At 34.1% G+C, this 15,349-nt stretch overlaps 1 protein-coding gene across 3 annotated transcripts in view; it reads right to left on the reverse strand.

Annotated features, from left to right (window-relative positions):
• LOC126827152 (protein bicaudal D) overlaps nt 1-15,349 on the reverse strand; it is a 51,697-nt gene that overhangs the window by 9,984 nt on the left and 26,364 nt on the right. Inside the window, exon 1 of one of the 3 annotated variants that reach the window (XR_007682588.2) lies at nt 8,387-8,578. The exons of the other annotated variants lie outside the window; for them this stretch is intronic. The gene's annotated coding sequence lies outside the window, so the exon portion shown is untranslated. Of the gene's footprint in view, nt 1-8,386; nt 8,579-15,349 lie in introns of those variants that run through there. 3 annotated transcript variants of the gene reach the window in all.

Here is a 15,349-nt window from a genome sequence, read left to right on the forward strand (position 1 = left end):
TTAGAACAGATGAGGTCAGTTTTACACTTGTTTAAATCCTTTTATGGTGGTCTATCATTTTCATATTTGTTAAGTACAATACACTGTTAAATTGGGTGTAATTAAAAACTATAAGCTGTGTTAAGAAGTGTAAACTTTACACCAGTTAGTGTTTTTTTTTTTAAATGTGACACTTTCGCAAGGGTAACCAACTAAAAGAGCTACACCCAACAATGGTAACCTATATTCATGGGTCAGGTTAAACGCCCTATAGAGGCGTATAGCTAATTTCAAGTTTTCTGCACTTAAAATTCGTTTGCTTGAAATAAATATCCAACCCAACACTGTTCTACAGCAGTGTTTTCATAAACAAAATACGCCGCTTTCGTGTAATGATTAATGTGGAAGTGAAAGTTGTTGTAATGCTTAATCTACTCCCGCGTGTGAAATAGCTTTACTTAACGTCCGTTCGAATCCCCGGCTGTACGTGACAAGGAGTAGGGTCGCCTGTCCAAGCTCGTGGGTTTTCTCCGGGTCCTCCGGTTTCCTCCCACTGCTAAAGGCCCCTATGCGCAAGCGAATTATTGAAATAAAATTATACCATATGTTAGTCCCGAAATGACCTAGTTTGTGTCAAGTGGACGTTAAACCCCATGTCTCTCTCTCTCTCCCTCTCTCTCTCTCTCTCTCTCTCTCTCTCTCTCTCAATTAACGTCCGCTTCCACCAAGGTGGTATCTACTTCCACGGGTGTAAACTGTTTAAACATACATTATGCAAGAGCTAAATCTGCCAATTGCGGGTCTTTCTTTAGGCCTGAAATGTTATCTAAATTATTAATTAGACATTAATTAACATATCCAGACCATAATCAACTCTCGATGGCATCGCTAGCCTGTGATATTTACTGGATTATGATCCCATTTGCTGCTCGACTTTCATTCATAATTCAAACATGAAATGGATGATCGAGACTATGTTTTTATCGTACAGACTTTAGTAATGATGATCGAAGCTAGGCCGAAATTTCAATTGCTTAATTCTCGGTTCATAGTGGATCAATTTGACTGAAATTTTCAGCAAATTGCCTTTACATTATCTAGTTTTTAACTATTATAGTGAGAACTGCCAGCTCTTTATCTTATCTCCCATAATGTATCTTTAAGTGTAAAATTACACGAGTGCAAGTGGAGTTGCGATGGCCTAGTGGTCTAGAGTGCCGCGCTTCGACCTCTAGCTGGCCGGTGAACTCGGGCTTGCGTTTGTGGTTTCGACCCCTGGTGTGAGCGTATGTGGCTTGTAGATAGGGGCGCCTTTTCAACCTCGTGGGTTTACTCCGGGTACTCCGGTTTCTTTTCACAGGAAAGATATTTAAAACAAAATGAAAAATAAGACTGGTCTGCGATATTACCTTCGGTGGAAGCGGACGTTAAACACTAAGAACAACAACAACAACTGAGTGCAACACTCATCGGAATGTAGTGTATCAGACAGGTTACACTATTGGAAGTGACAACTATAGTTGTCACCTGAATTGGTATAATGTTCTACACTATTTTGGTGTTATCAGTTTACACCACTAAACGTTAGGAGTTACCCCTGTTTAGGTGGCAACTAATCTAGTTGTCACTCTATTTGGTGTACACTACCTCGTTATATTTAACAGTGTACGTTTGTATTTTTAGGCCTATGTATTTAACCAATACGATAAATATTCGCCAGATAAAGAAAGGGTTTTCCAAAAAACCTTATTCTATTTCACAACAGGGAGAAAAAAAATGATTTGGAGTGATTACAGTTCAGTAAAAGACAACACCAGCAATACATTACCATTCCCGTGAGTTGACCTGCTAACTAATCAGAAAGAACAACATGACAATGGCACAAGGTAGATTATTCTAAGACTTTATTTACTATAAATAATGAGGCATTGGTGCTTCCACAAAGAGCGGCCTGTTTTGGTTTATATCAACAATGTGGGCGTTGTTCACTATACCCACGGAGCTCATCTAAGATTCACAGTGCACCATCAGATAGAATCATATCGACATCTTAATTTCATTGACAATAAGTGAAAGAACACTTTTCGAATCAAAAGGGTTACATTTACATGGGCTATGTTCGAGAAAAAATGAAATTGTGTCAGTGGCAATTAGAAACTAAACTGGAATGAAATGTGCAATTTTAGGGTCAGTTTCGGGTTATTTTGAATATGATTTGCAATCAAGTTAAAGATATTTTAATTTCTAGATGAAATTGGTAATGTCCATCCTCTATAAATTACCAATGGTTAAAAAAAAATTGGTGGAGCCGTATACAAACCAAATGTCAAATCGGAATTGGGAATAATTAGCATATAAAAGAGTAGCCGAGGCGTCTTCGACTCCTTGTTGTTCTTGACCTTATTCTAATCACATGCAACTCAATTTATTAGTATTAACTTGGAAAAAAATATGAAAATATGGCGACATTTACGAGTTAGATTTGGGCAATGATTCGTGGAAAAGCGAGTTAATGAGATTTGTTCCCTCAAGACCAGTATTATACCATCCGTCACCGTCAGATTGGTTTTACAATAAAATTAAAAATCAGTACAGTGTCAGTTTACGATATTAAAACAAAGGTGTTTTATTAACTTTCTTAAGGTATGTCTGAAAAGTTCGTAAAGGACACGAGGGCAGTAAAAGGCCATTGCAACAAAAATATAGATTGTGTGCGAAGTTGTGATGTTTTTGTGACTCTTCGGAGACTTACATAACATTAAAAAACATTTACAGGTTTTGTATCTTAAATGTTTCATTAAAAGGAAAGTTATAATACATTACTATAGCATTGGTTTGGTGATTTTCCATACAGTAAATTACATTTAATTGTCTTTAATTATAAAAAAATACTTGTAAAAATTAACTAAGACTTGCTAAACTAGTCTTCTTAATACCAACAGAGAATCAGACTTTAGGAAGAAGTGCAACACTACTCGAAAATAACGTAACTTTCATGAAGAGCTGCGAGGATGACAACAAGCGCATGAATGGGTGGCCGAATGATTTTACGCGTGTGTGTTACATCATAAGGTCTGGCATTGAGTCAAGTGGTTTTGATTCCGCGCTTGTACATGACAAGTTGTATGGTCGCCTGTCGAACCTCGTTGGTTTTCTCCGAATCCCCCGGTTTCCTCCCATAGCTAAAGACCTCTACGCGCAAGCGATTTCTCTTTACTATAAATAGTATCTTTACCAAATCATGTAGCAAAGTCAGCCGTTTTACATTACATTTTTGGTGAAATATCTTAATACAATAATATAATATTATATTTGTCGGAGTATAAGTTTCCCTTGCCCACTTTTAATGATTACAATATTTTTGTTCGAATTTTGATTGGTTATTTTATGTTATCACTTAGTAATGAACAGATTCAAGATGACAAGATTTTAAAATTACTTAAAGGTTAATTATCTTGGGATACTACTGTACGGGTAATAAAATAAAGATACAAATAAATAATTGCCCATTTCTGTAATGTAATAAGAGTATTAACTGGTGAAGGTAAAAATAAAGTGCGTACGGAATTAATTCCAGGCAATTGGGTTGAGAACTTGTAAACTCTCTATATCTGGATCCTGCGCTTTTGTGAAGCTGCTGACATCAATTCTAGGGCCTTACAATGACATGAGACACGGTATATCATGTTCCACCCTGTAATGAACTATATTGTGGAATCTCATTAAATGAACTACGCTTTTTGATGAAGGATAACTATATAATAATAATAAAAAAGTATGTAAAACCTTCCAGAAACTATAATAATTGTAATATGTTCTATAATTATAAATAAAATAGATTTATACCAAGATCGTGAAAAACTGGATGGAAATTATCTTCTTATATAGGTTTGTTTTTCAGATACAGTTTTTAATTTTGGATATTTTAAGATTGTTTTCTTTGTAATAATAAACAATGTGCTTTTTCATCTTCGATTGTCAGTATTTTAATATCTTTGTAAAATTGTCTGGTCTAATATAAATTTAGTAAGATGACGAAAACCACATGGGATGGTTTTGGATAGTTATTGGGCAAAATCAGTATTAGAACAGTTGGATAACCAAAAAACACGGAAAACGTCTACAGTCACACAAAAGAACAGACATTTCATTTACTGTACATAAAAGAAAATTCGTCTTTAATTATTTAATATAATTAGAATGTCGGCTGAATATACAATGTAAAGGAGCATACGATGCCTACCACGCTATAGTAATAATGATACTTGTATTCGATTTTTTCAGTGGTGATTCTGTGTACGAATTTGAAAAAAAGACGCTCTCAAATAACAATTTTGCTTATTAATGTCAAACTCGACCATTATATTGATTATAGAGATGTCTGGATCTTTATGTAGCAATGATATCTGTTGATGTGAGTTAATATGACACTAGAGATGTTGCTGAATATTTTCAGAGAAGATCCAGATTGTTCAGTATTTCAATCTGAGTAAAATTAGATCTTCGTTTGCCGAAATCTGAGTAAAATTATATCGTCATTTGTTGGAATATGAGTAAAATCAGATCTTCATTTGCCGCAATCTGAGTAGAATTTGATCTTCATCTGCCGCAATCTGTTTAAAATTTAATCATTGTTTGTCGCAATCTGAGTTAAATTAAATCATCATTTGTTGCAATCTGAGTAAAACCTATGTTGGTCTACTCTACACGAGGACCGAAATATTTATTTATGCGGATTTTGTTTGTTTTTCTTTCAAATTAGCCTATATATTGATACGGATGGGTTGAAATACGAGACTGTCACTCCATCTAACTAACATAATTCATAATTTGGCTAATTTACGCTATTCTGTTCTACAGATCATGATAATGCCGGGTCATCCTCCAAGCACAATCCTATATATTGATCTTGCTTCAAGGAAAATTTTGTAATACAGTGCCGCATACTTCTTACCCTAATTGTTATTCTTTCTAATAGGTTACGATCATATCTTAATGTTTATACAAACAAAGTTCTGAATCTTAAAAATCATGAAGTTTGATAACCAAAGACGGCTGTAAACTAATATATTCGAAAGATTTTTTTAAAAGATAATTATTAAATTCAAAATATTAACTAATAATTATTAAATTCAAAAATCTTAATTAATAATTAAAGTATAATCGTAGAAATATATTTATGACGCACGTGTTTAACGATGAACTTCAAATTCCAATACTGTAGGATTAAAAGTATTTTTACAAGAATTACTATAGACATACTTGTACAGATATATGAATTACTCTTTGTGCGTCATAATTGTCAAGGAATATGTTCTGTTCCAATACTTTTCTTGAATGTGAAGCTTATTAAAACATATAATAACCATTAAACCATTATAGGTATATACAAAATCGATTACAATAGTAACATATTTTATAAATATCATATAAACATTACTTAAAACATTTCCAGAATACAAGCAATTAAAATGTATAGAAAACGGAGCTTTACAATGTCTTTACATATGTTATATCGTTTGTTGTTCGATCTGGCATTTTACTGAACCTAAATATTTCGTATTATTCGGGCAGAAATTTTAATCTACTTCATTTTTAGGAAAGAAATACAGGATAATTCAACAGTTTTTTTTTATTGAATTTGGTTAAATATACAATTTCAACGAAACATATTCTGATCAGCTATAACCTATAATGTATGTGACATTTCGGTTTAGTAATCTTCTCAATGACTATTTTTCTATTGATGTCTTTTGTCATTAAGTAAAGAAACCTTTGTAGTAAAACTTTTATAACAGTTATAACCACCATTATAACCAATGGGAATGTCAAATCTCCTGTCCAGTAGAAAATATGATCTTCTTAATGGTATGACTGGGAATTGTTTTATAACGTTGTTCATTATCATGGAGTTACAAAAGAGCAAGACTAACTTCAGTTGTGAAACCTTTAAATGTTAGTCCTTGGTTAACTTGAGTGAAAGCATCACTTAAATGGTGTTATATAGCATGGGTTGAAATTTGCTAAGGAAATCCTTCTTTTTGATCTTTCCAAAGGCGCGATTTTACGATTTCGTTTCGTCCAGGTGCGCAATTTTACGATTATGTCTTGGTCATATTTATCGTTAAAATTTTAAATTTTACGAGCATCTATCATTTTCATGGCAGTTACAATTAAATCAGTCCTACGTTCACTGTCTCGGAATATCTTGCTCCAAGGCCCAGTGGTGTTAATTTGCAGTGGAAGGAGATATGGCCAAAATAAACTAGCATGGAAAATACCCTGTAATGAATCTATTTTCAAAGGGTCTGAAAAAATCAGATCAGATCTAGAAGAGAAAACTTGAAAAAGAAAAATAGGTATAGCTTTAAGGTGTATGAACTATACGCAGACAGATCATCACATTCACTAAGTCAAAATTAATGTTGTAATTATCGGGTATTTTAAAAGTTGATTGAAGAAAAAACTACAGTTCCCTTTCGAGATTTGACTTGAAACCGGTTTGACTCGGCAGCTTATTATTTTTAATTAATGTTAGTTTTGTATCATATACAATAATTATTAGGAATGCGTATGAATACGGCTGTTATAAAATTAGGCTTCTAATAAAACAGGGAATTAAATAAGTACGCAAATAACGGGTTTACACATGAACAAGGAAGCAGAACCAGACCGGGTACCTATCCAAACCGCGACACCGGTTATATCACCAACGGCCTTGTTATTTCTTTGTGAATTCGAGAATTACTTTATGTCGGTATTGTATGTTTTGAATCGAACTGAAACTGTCTAAATTTCCTACTCGAAACTAATGTTACGGTTTATAATAAATGCATTTTCTTTGTCGTGACTTTTGTCGCTTCTTGAATTAAAATATAATTTGCTATATACCAATAATTCATTTAACTGTTACTGGGTCGGAGAGTTAATAATATTACTTACAAGTGTCACAAGAAACCATCGGGAATACCAAATTGATTTTGTGGAGGATGAAAAATTAATAATACAATAAACGGGAACAGTGGGGTGGAATTCCAATGTAATGATGCATACGCACGGTTAATAGGTTGACTATTAAAGAATTATTATACACTACAAGTACACTCAATGACAATGTGGTAAGGCCAACAGAAGATGACCTCCCGAAATCGTATTTGAATATTACTATTAGAAACTGTAGGGTAGTAAGCCTTCTCATCAAATTATAAATTGTGAATTCACGAACAAAGATAAAAGCGAATGTTTTATGGGTTTTATACCGTTTAATAAAACCAATATTCAAACAAATACTACTTTATTGTCATTGAGCATACTATAGAATTTGTATAACTTCTTTGTGTGCGTTATTTAGAAATCGTTAACGTGCGCGTCGGCTGTATTTAAACTATTTAACGATGTGACTACTTTCGTGTTACAGTAGATTCGAAATAGATATTAATATAAAATGTAAATAACGTATGTAATAGATCCTGGGGGTAATCAGGTATAAAATATCCATAAAACGAAGAGTAATCTCTAGAAAATAAATAGTGCTATTCTTTTTATTTACAAAAAGAGGGAGCATGTTGGTTGGCCTCGCATGTCTTCTGTTTTAATTACATTAATACGAAACCCGAGATAAGAGAGTATTTCCATATTTTCAGAATGCCAGGAATATTAAATGTGTTTGTTTTTTTCGAAATTAGATGATTTTCTCTTAAGATCATATTCAAAGAAGTGACATAAAGTGATAATGCTCTAAACAAAAATATATACCGGACTCATTCTAAAGATAAGGATATCTTCGCGTGATCCTTTGAATTTTGAAAGTTCAAAAATGTCACCGCTTCCTTTGCTGGTTTTATCTGTTAAAAAAGAAAACATTTCTTTGACAATCCGGATATAACTCACTTTGCATAATTTTATTCAACAGTTTTTTCCCCTATTATTCAGATAAAAAAGCAGATTATTAAAACAACGTCAATTCTCAGAAAGTTTTTGTTTTGTAGGCGTTTAAGATTATATATCAGTGACAACTGATAAGTAGCAACGAAAAGCATTAATCAGATAAAGGCTATTTTAGAGTTGTATGTTAGACTAACTATCCTTCTGATAAACTTTATTATTTCATACAATCAAGTATTTATATAATATATAACCATGTAAATCATCACATGGTTTTTGTTGGAAAAATTCCCGAAAGTGACAGATATTTTTGTATTTAACATACACAATTTCTTAAGTGCTTCGAAGAAAACCATTATTTTGGGGGAAAATTTCAATAAAATGTTTTGCCCCTGTTGAACTCAGTGGCAAAGTCAGAATTAATAATTATAATACAAAAACGGTATTCTTTTTTTAAAATGATTCCAAATTACTTTTTGTCATTTTTGAATACTTTCTAACGTTTAAACTATAATAAGCAAACCTTTAATGAGTCTTCTTCTTCTAAATCTAAAGCATCTAGAGGCGCGCCGTCTGTTGATGTGTAGAATAAAACTGCTAACAAGAAAGTCAAAAGGCCTGCTAGCTGAAAATACCTTGTTGAAACCATTCTGTCCCCTTTTACAATGTTTGAAGCCCAAGTTATCGTCTGATAGCACTGCTGTCGTTTGACGTTTTATATTGTCACGCGCCTCGTCAGTTTCTTCCGCCGCGCAATTACTGTCACTCGATCACTGTCTGTTAATGGCGATTGAAAAACAGGTGATCGATGATAGATTAGAAACAGTTTTGCACTTGAACATAATATACTTAATTTATTATAATTAACTGATAATCAGTGACAATATGGACCAATTAATAAACTATATCGAAAGATTGGTGTGAAATACGTCATTCCCATACACTCATACTTAAATGTCTGCGGCTGTTCTCGGTAATTTCAAGCTGTAATCACTTTGTTGTGAACTTATTGAATCCTTTTATATCTGTATTCTAATCTTTTTTACTTTTATTTATAGAATTATAAGAAAATTGCCCGGTATAAGGGTTGCTGTAAGTTTCACTCACAGTGTTTTGTGTGCCCTTTTGAAGTATAGAAAATAGAAAATATTAAAAGGAAGCGTTAATGGTCGAATAAAGATGATGTGATTTGTCGGTAACTGAGATGCAATATTGATATCACATTTCTTTCCAATATACAGTCATTATATGTCTAGCACAAAACGGCACACTTTACGCATGGTTTGCAGGAATAACGTCCAATCGCTATTTAGTCGAATCGTTCTTAGCCATATTGAACTGTCTACCCTGGCAAGACAGTGAAAACGACGTGGAAAAAATAGGGAAAATAAGATTCTTAAGTTGAAAAACTTATATTAATGCTTGGCTTGTACACAAGGATTCGTGTGACCATCAGAGGGACAATAATTGTCTAACAAACACCGTCTTTGATCTTTACAGGACAGAGTAAACAAGCTGATAGGTGCGAAACACACCGTTAAGTCAACTAGTTATTGCATGGTCGAATCATTAATCCTAAATCTAGAATGTCATTGATTCACAGATTGAAAGTGTTGAGTGAAGACAATCTACGTTGACAGTTTAGGATTCTAAAATTTGTATATTGACGTGACGTAACCGGGATTATCCACTGCGATGCTATTTTTCCAGGGTTATTTTTATTATCTACTACCGTTTTAATCTTGTAATCATGTATATTTAATGTGTTTTCTTTGTTTGGGGACTTTATCTAACATTTAAGAAAATCTTTCCTGGATGGCTTACACTGTTGTTATGGCAGTCTAGCGTTATTTTAGTTCACTCAATGAATCAACATACAATTGTCTCCCATGGCCATTGATCATTGTGTACAATCTACCAGTCAGCGTTAAACTTCACTGATTTGTATACATGTACCACAAGATTAGTAGCGCATGTGTGAAGACGCTCTGACCTAAGTCTCTATCACCCAGAAAAAATATTCTATGAATATTAGTCTGGATGGGTTGTCAACATTTGAGAATAATAGGTCATTGGATAGATTATCCAGTCTTTTTTATATTAGCATGAACAACGTCTAAGGGAGGTAACTAGTCCTAAAACAAGATGTCGAAATCCATCTGCATTGCCAGTACAATATCCAACACTCTTAAAAAAAATTATTGTAAAATTTCTCTCTTCATGGGCCATATCTATGTTGTTTTTTTTTTAAAAAATCCTAATTCGTCGTCACGATTCATGTTTGTTTATAAATAATGCGTGAATTATGGGATTTTTGGGGGGGGGGAGGGGCGCATCTCTTATTTGACTTGGCCAAATAATACTGGATAATCAACCACATAAAAAAAACCCTCCCGGTTACGCATGAGCAATGGAACTTTTCGTCATATATTGACAACACTCGGCAAACCTCAACAGATTCCAGTACCCTACATCTAATCATCTAAAGTCCGCCATTAGAGCTACTTTCAAGTTCCCGGATTACAATGGCGTTGTCCATGACGACCAATGACGTCACCGATGACGACGTATTTGAAGAATGTTTTATCTTACAAAATTTTCAAAGATTGAAGCTGTTTTTCTTTCAAGTTTATCCGATTTTCTTTAGACAAGGACAAATTTGCACTGAAAATTCTACACACTCTTCGAACGACGCAATTTTGAGAACTTCTTTCTAAACGCGGGCAAGTTTCCGCTTATAAGTAAACCGGTGCCGCATCGCAAATGTATAGGCGTAGGTACATATCACTTACTGTCATACAGCCGAGGCTAGATGTAGGGTACCGGAATCTGCCGAGGTTTGCCGAGTGATATTGACAACGGTCCCAGACTTTACGTATGTTGAAGACTTGGGGGTTCTGGGTGACCCAGACTACTCTGACCTATAATACACATTAATTACTAATTATGCCCTCTCCTTTTTCAGATTTATTGCTTTGTCAAAATATAAGTGACAATTAGAATTATGCTTGTTATAACATTTATTTGTTTATTTGGTCCAATTATTGAATATATTTCATTTTATTGGCTTTTCTTTGTAATTTAACAAATTGTATCAAATATGCTGAAGTTCTAACTACTCTTGTGGGGGGCGCCAAAATAATCTTTACCCTTGCAATGTCACAGAAATATTTTGTTATATGCAGACTGAACAACTGTGAAAGTCTCCTTTATGGCGTAAATCATTAACAACTGCTTACAACCTCCATTCTACACAAATTACTGTCTACTTTGAAAATAGACCTCCACCTTCAATGGCCGCCATATTAAACAAGTTAGTATACTTTTTTTAAAATTTGATTCTAGTCCATTTTACACCGGTCAATCCCACACAAATAAACATTTTCGATTTCATTAAATGGAAGCAAAATAAATACTTCTTAAAATTGTGTTTTCCACTAAAATCATCAATTTAGGAATTAAAATGTTGGTTAATCAACTTGGTGTCTGTTCTCAAACGGGGTTATTTCGTAGCTTTCGTATGTACAACAGCTAGAAATATCCGTGAATATATTATCCCAATTTTTACATCGGTTTCGTCGAAGACAATAATTTTCAAACAAATATATGTCTATCACTCTTGAGCAGTTTGTATGAAAGTATGTTCTTATATTTCGTCTTATTAGTAACATTAATGGCACGATTTGATTGCTGTAAACTGTGACAGGTGTGAAACCGAGGAAAAAAGGGCAAACCAAAATCCGATGACTTTCAGGTAGCCCGTCATTTATCATTTGACAGTTTCTAGACGTACATACATACTGACCAATAATATTGGGTTAAATATATTTTGCAAACAAACAATTTGCAATTATTACGTATAGAAATCGCGAGAACAATTAGGTTAACTTAATAAGAAAAAAGAGAAAAAAAAAACGCCAAAAAACATGCGGTTACCCCGACACTCATTGCCAAACACTATTTCTCTAAAGAAATTAATTTTACTTGATGTATTTTTTTAGAAATGACAACTGGTATAAAAAAAGATACAATTATGGTGAACGTGATTTTACACAGTTTAATGCTAAAAGTAAAGTTCTTTTAATGTTAGCCAATAAAATAATTTCTTCTTTACAACGTCATAAAGTAATAGATAATGGTAATTAATTACTTACAATGTAATGAGTAATGTTACTAATTAAATAGCTATAACCGTGAAGGTTTTTTTAATGATTACATTAAAAAGTAATGGCAATGATACTGTAATTACATCTGTTATGCCATGTCCCCTGAAAAACTAATTATATATTCTTTTAAGTTTGATAAACTAGTGAGTATTTCAACTTTTAAAACCATTGCAATAGAACTATACTGCGGCGTACGACGACGGGTTTGATATAATACAAAGTGCATAAAACTACAACCTTTATATTCAGGCATGCCTAAATTAAAAATATTCTAGATTTGTTATATATTGTTTATCATGGTTAGTCAATCGATACCACCTTCGCATTTAATTATTTTACAAGCCCACTGAATCAGTGAAACTTATATTAGATTGATATTGTAAGCCTCTGGATCATAAATAGTAACCATTATTGATGAAGTCTCGATCTCTTGTTATTCCTCAACCAGTCAATGAAGACATTGTCCCAAACAGAAACTATCTATGTGACAAGATCCGCTTGAGTATGATCTTGCTGCGGATCATTCGAGCAGAAAATACAAATAATCCATACCGTTTAATGAGAAAGAAAGACATTTTATGAAAATAAACCTCTTTAAACAGTGAAATATTTGATCAAAAATGTGAAAATGGGGATTGCGGAGTCATTTTTTTTTTGTTTTGACATTTCTTAACTGATATTGCCAGTAATACGTTATTTTATTGAGGCTAGGGTTATAAGGTTTCGGTCCAATAATTCCTTGAAATTAGGAAAGTACCCGATATTCAAAGTAATAACCATTTAACAAATCGATACCGAAACACGATTTCCGGATCTCGTGGGATTTATAGGTTCTATTTTTGATATTAAGTAATCAAACAATCCCAGCAAGTTTTGGATAAAAAAACTTCAAAGACTATGTCGTGAAATGGTTAATGCCGATCCATCATAGATAATTATTCAAACTTTGAAATTATATAGGGTTCATAATTATGACTAGAACAGGGTATTTTTATATCCAAACCTTTCACTTATTTCCTTTTATAAAGAAAAGTAAAATACAAAAAAAATCAAAGACTTTGGGTTAGTAGCATCCTTTATGTCGAGTCATTGTCGATAATTTATCCGATTTTGAATACAAATAAGATTAATATGGCTTCGATCAGTCCCAAAAGAGTCAAGCCAATGATGATGCGTATAGTAAGTGCGGGAAGACCGCACTACACGCAAACAAAGCCGATAAGACAAAACCTGCGGACAGGACAAATACAGACATGGCAATAAATAAACAACAAATATCAAACCAAGCATATTGGGACAGCTCCAAGACAATTTCCAAAAATGTGGAATTTGGAGTTTGTCGTGGAAAAGGCAATAGAACGTCCCGCGAGCGCACCATGCAGAGGTTGATAACCCTTGGGTCAGGGATTTTAACCAAATTTTTTCTGTGAGATGGGTTTGTACCCAAATACATCCCCACAAAATATTAAATTGATTCGGGCGATACCGACCTGGAAAATTGGAATAATATTTTTTCATAGAAAATAAGCCAAAAAATGGAAATTTTTGCAACAAATTGGATGATCTGTTATTCGGACACTGATTGATTTGGACAGGCAAAAGTTTGGTTATTAATAGAACCTTGTAGTCTCCTCCCACATACCAAGTTTTAAGCTTCTACTGCTAACGATACCTTCATATTGACAGGATACCCAACTCTCTCTCTGAAAATTGAATTTAATGAAAGGCTATAACTCGTTCTTTTCAAGGACTAGGACCAAAGTTGAATGTTACTCACGACTAGCAACCTTCCAACTAACAAAATTAAAAATAAAAATGATCGGAATAGCCATAATAAAAACAGGAAAATATTTTAAAAACACCGACTAAAATGATTCGTTTCTCAATATCCCAGACGAAGTATATGTTATGGACATCTTTACAATTGTAATATATTCCATTTAGTCGTTAACAAGGATGATTTGGAATAGAGATAGAAATATGGGGTTTAACGGCAACTGGACACAAATTAGGTCATTTTGGGTCTAACATGTGGTGACGCATATGAATGGACAACTTTACAAAATTAAATATTTCATTCAGTCGTTAGCAAGAGTGATTTGACTTGAGAGAGAGAGAGAGAAATGAGGTTTAAGGTCCACTCGACACAAACTAGGTCACTCTGAGACTAACATGGTACAATTTTATTTAAAAAATGTGCTTGCGCGAAAAGAGAAACACTACACCATGTCATATACAAGCCTAGGTTAGGATGGAAACCACGCCACTTAACTCAATAACAGACCTTAAGATCTAAAGCGCGTGTGTTTCATGAATGTCCAATGCAATTTACTCATAATAAATCTTATATTTGAATATGATATAGTAATGAAATGTGACATATGGTACAGGATTCCGAGTAAGCATATTTCAGCTGTCAGGTAAAAGATTACTACACCGCTAATAGTTACAGGAGATTTGCATCATCATCTACAGTACGTCGTCTTGTCTGGAAATGTTCCGTTTTGAACCGGAAAACTCGCTAGTAGTAGAGAAGCATTGCAGCTAAGCCCGCGATTACATTTGTTATGTCGCCCGTGGCTTGAAGACGAAGTGTTTCTGAGATATGTACATTATTCGACGGGTGTGGCTAAATGGGTAAAAGGCTGGCTTGCTAGCCTGGAGGTCGTGTTTTCGATCCCTACATTGGCTGAGAAAGTTCATCGCGATTTTCCGGCGTGGTTTCCCACTGTCAGTGGTGCAGGACAGAGAGTCTGGCTAGGACAGCTGTCTAGTCGTTCGGATGGGACGAAAAACCTAGGACCTGTGTATACATTGGCGTGCACATAAAAGATCCCTTGGCAGTTGAAATTCGATATAAGAGTAGGCCAGAGTGCCGCTGCCCGGGAAAAATTTGCATCATAGCACACTGTATTTCATTTATTCGACGGGTATGTCTGTTCACTGCAAACTATATTCAAACTATCACCCCTTCTACCATGTTCGGTGATCTCGAACATTCCTCGTGACAATTAAATTTGTTATTTTGGTCAAATATATTTTAGGAATCGAACAGCGCGTATTCCCAGTTGTATTTAGGAGCCGATCATTGTAAAGAAAGATTTGAAGCTTGTATGGAGAGGCATTACAGGAGACTTTCATACATTTCATATTGAAATCCCCGAATGAGAAAATGACATTGGACAAAAACAGCACTACATAAATGACCTTTACCGGTGGCCCCAAAACTGATAATATAGGAAGGCAGGTCAGAAAGCATTTACACTCAAACATAGGAATCTAAGTTAGTGACCACTTCTGCTCGGACATACGTATATGTA

This window comes from Patella vulgata, chromosome 7 (assembly GCF_932274485.2).
Source record: "Patella vulgata chromosome 7, xgPatVulg1.2, whole genome shotgun sequence".
In the NCBI taxonomy this organism is placed as follows: domain Eukaryota; kingdom Metazoa; phylum Mollusca; class Gastropoda; family Patellidae; genus Patella; species Patella vulgata.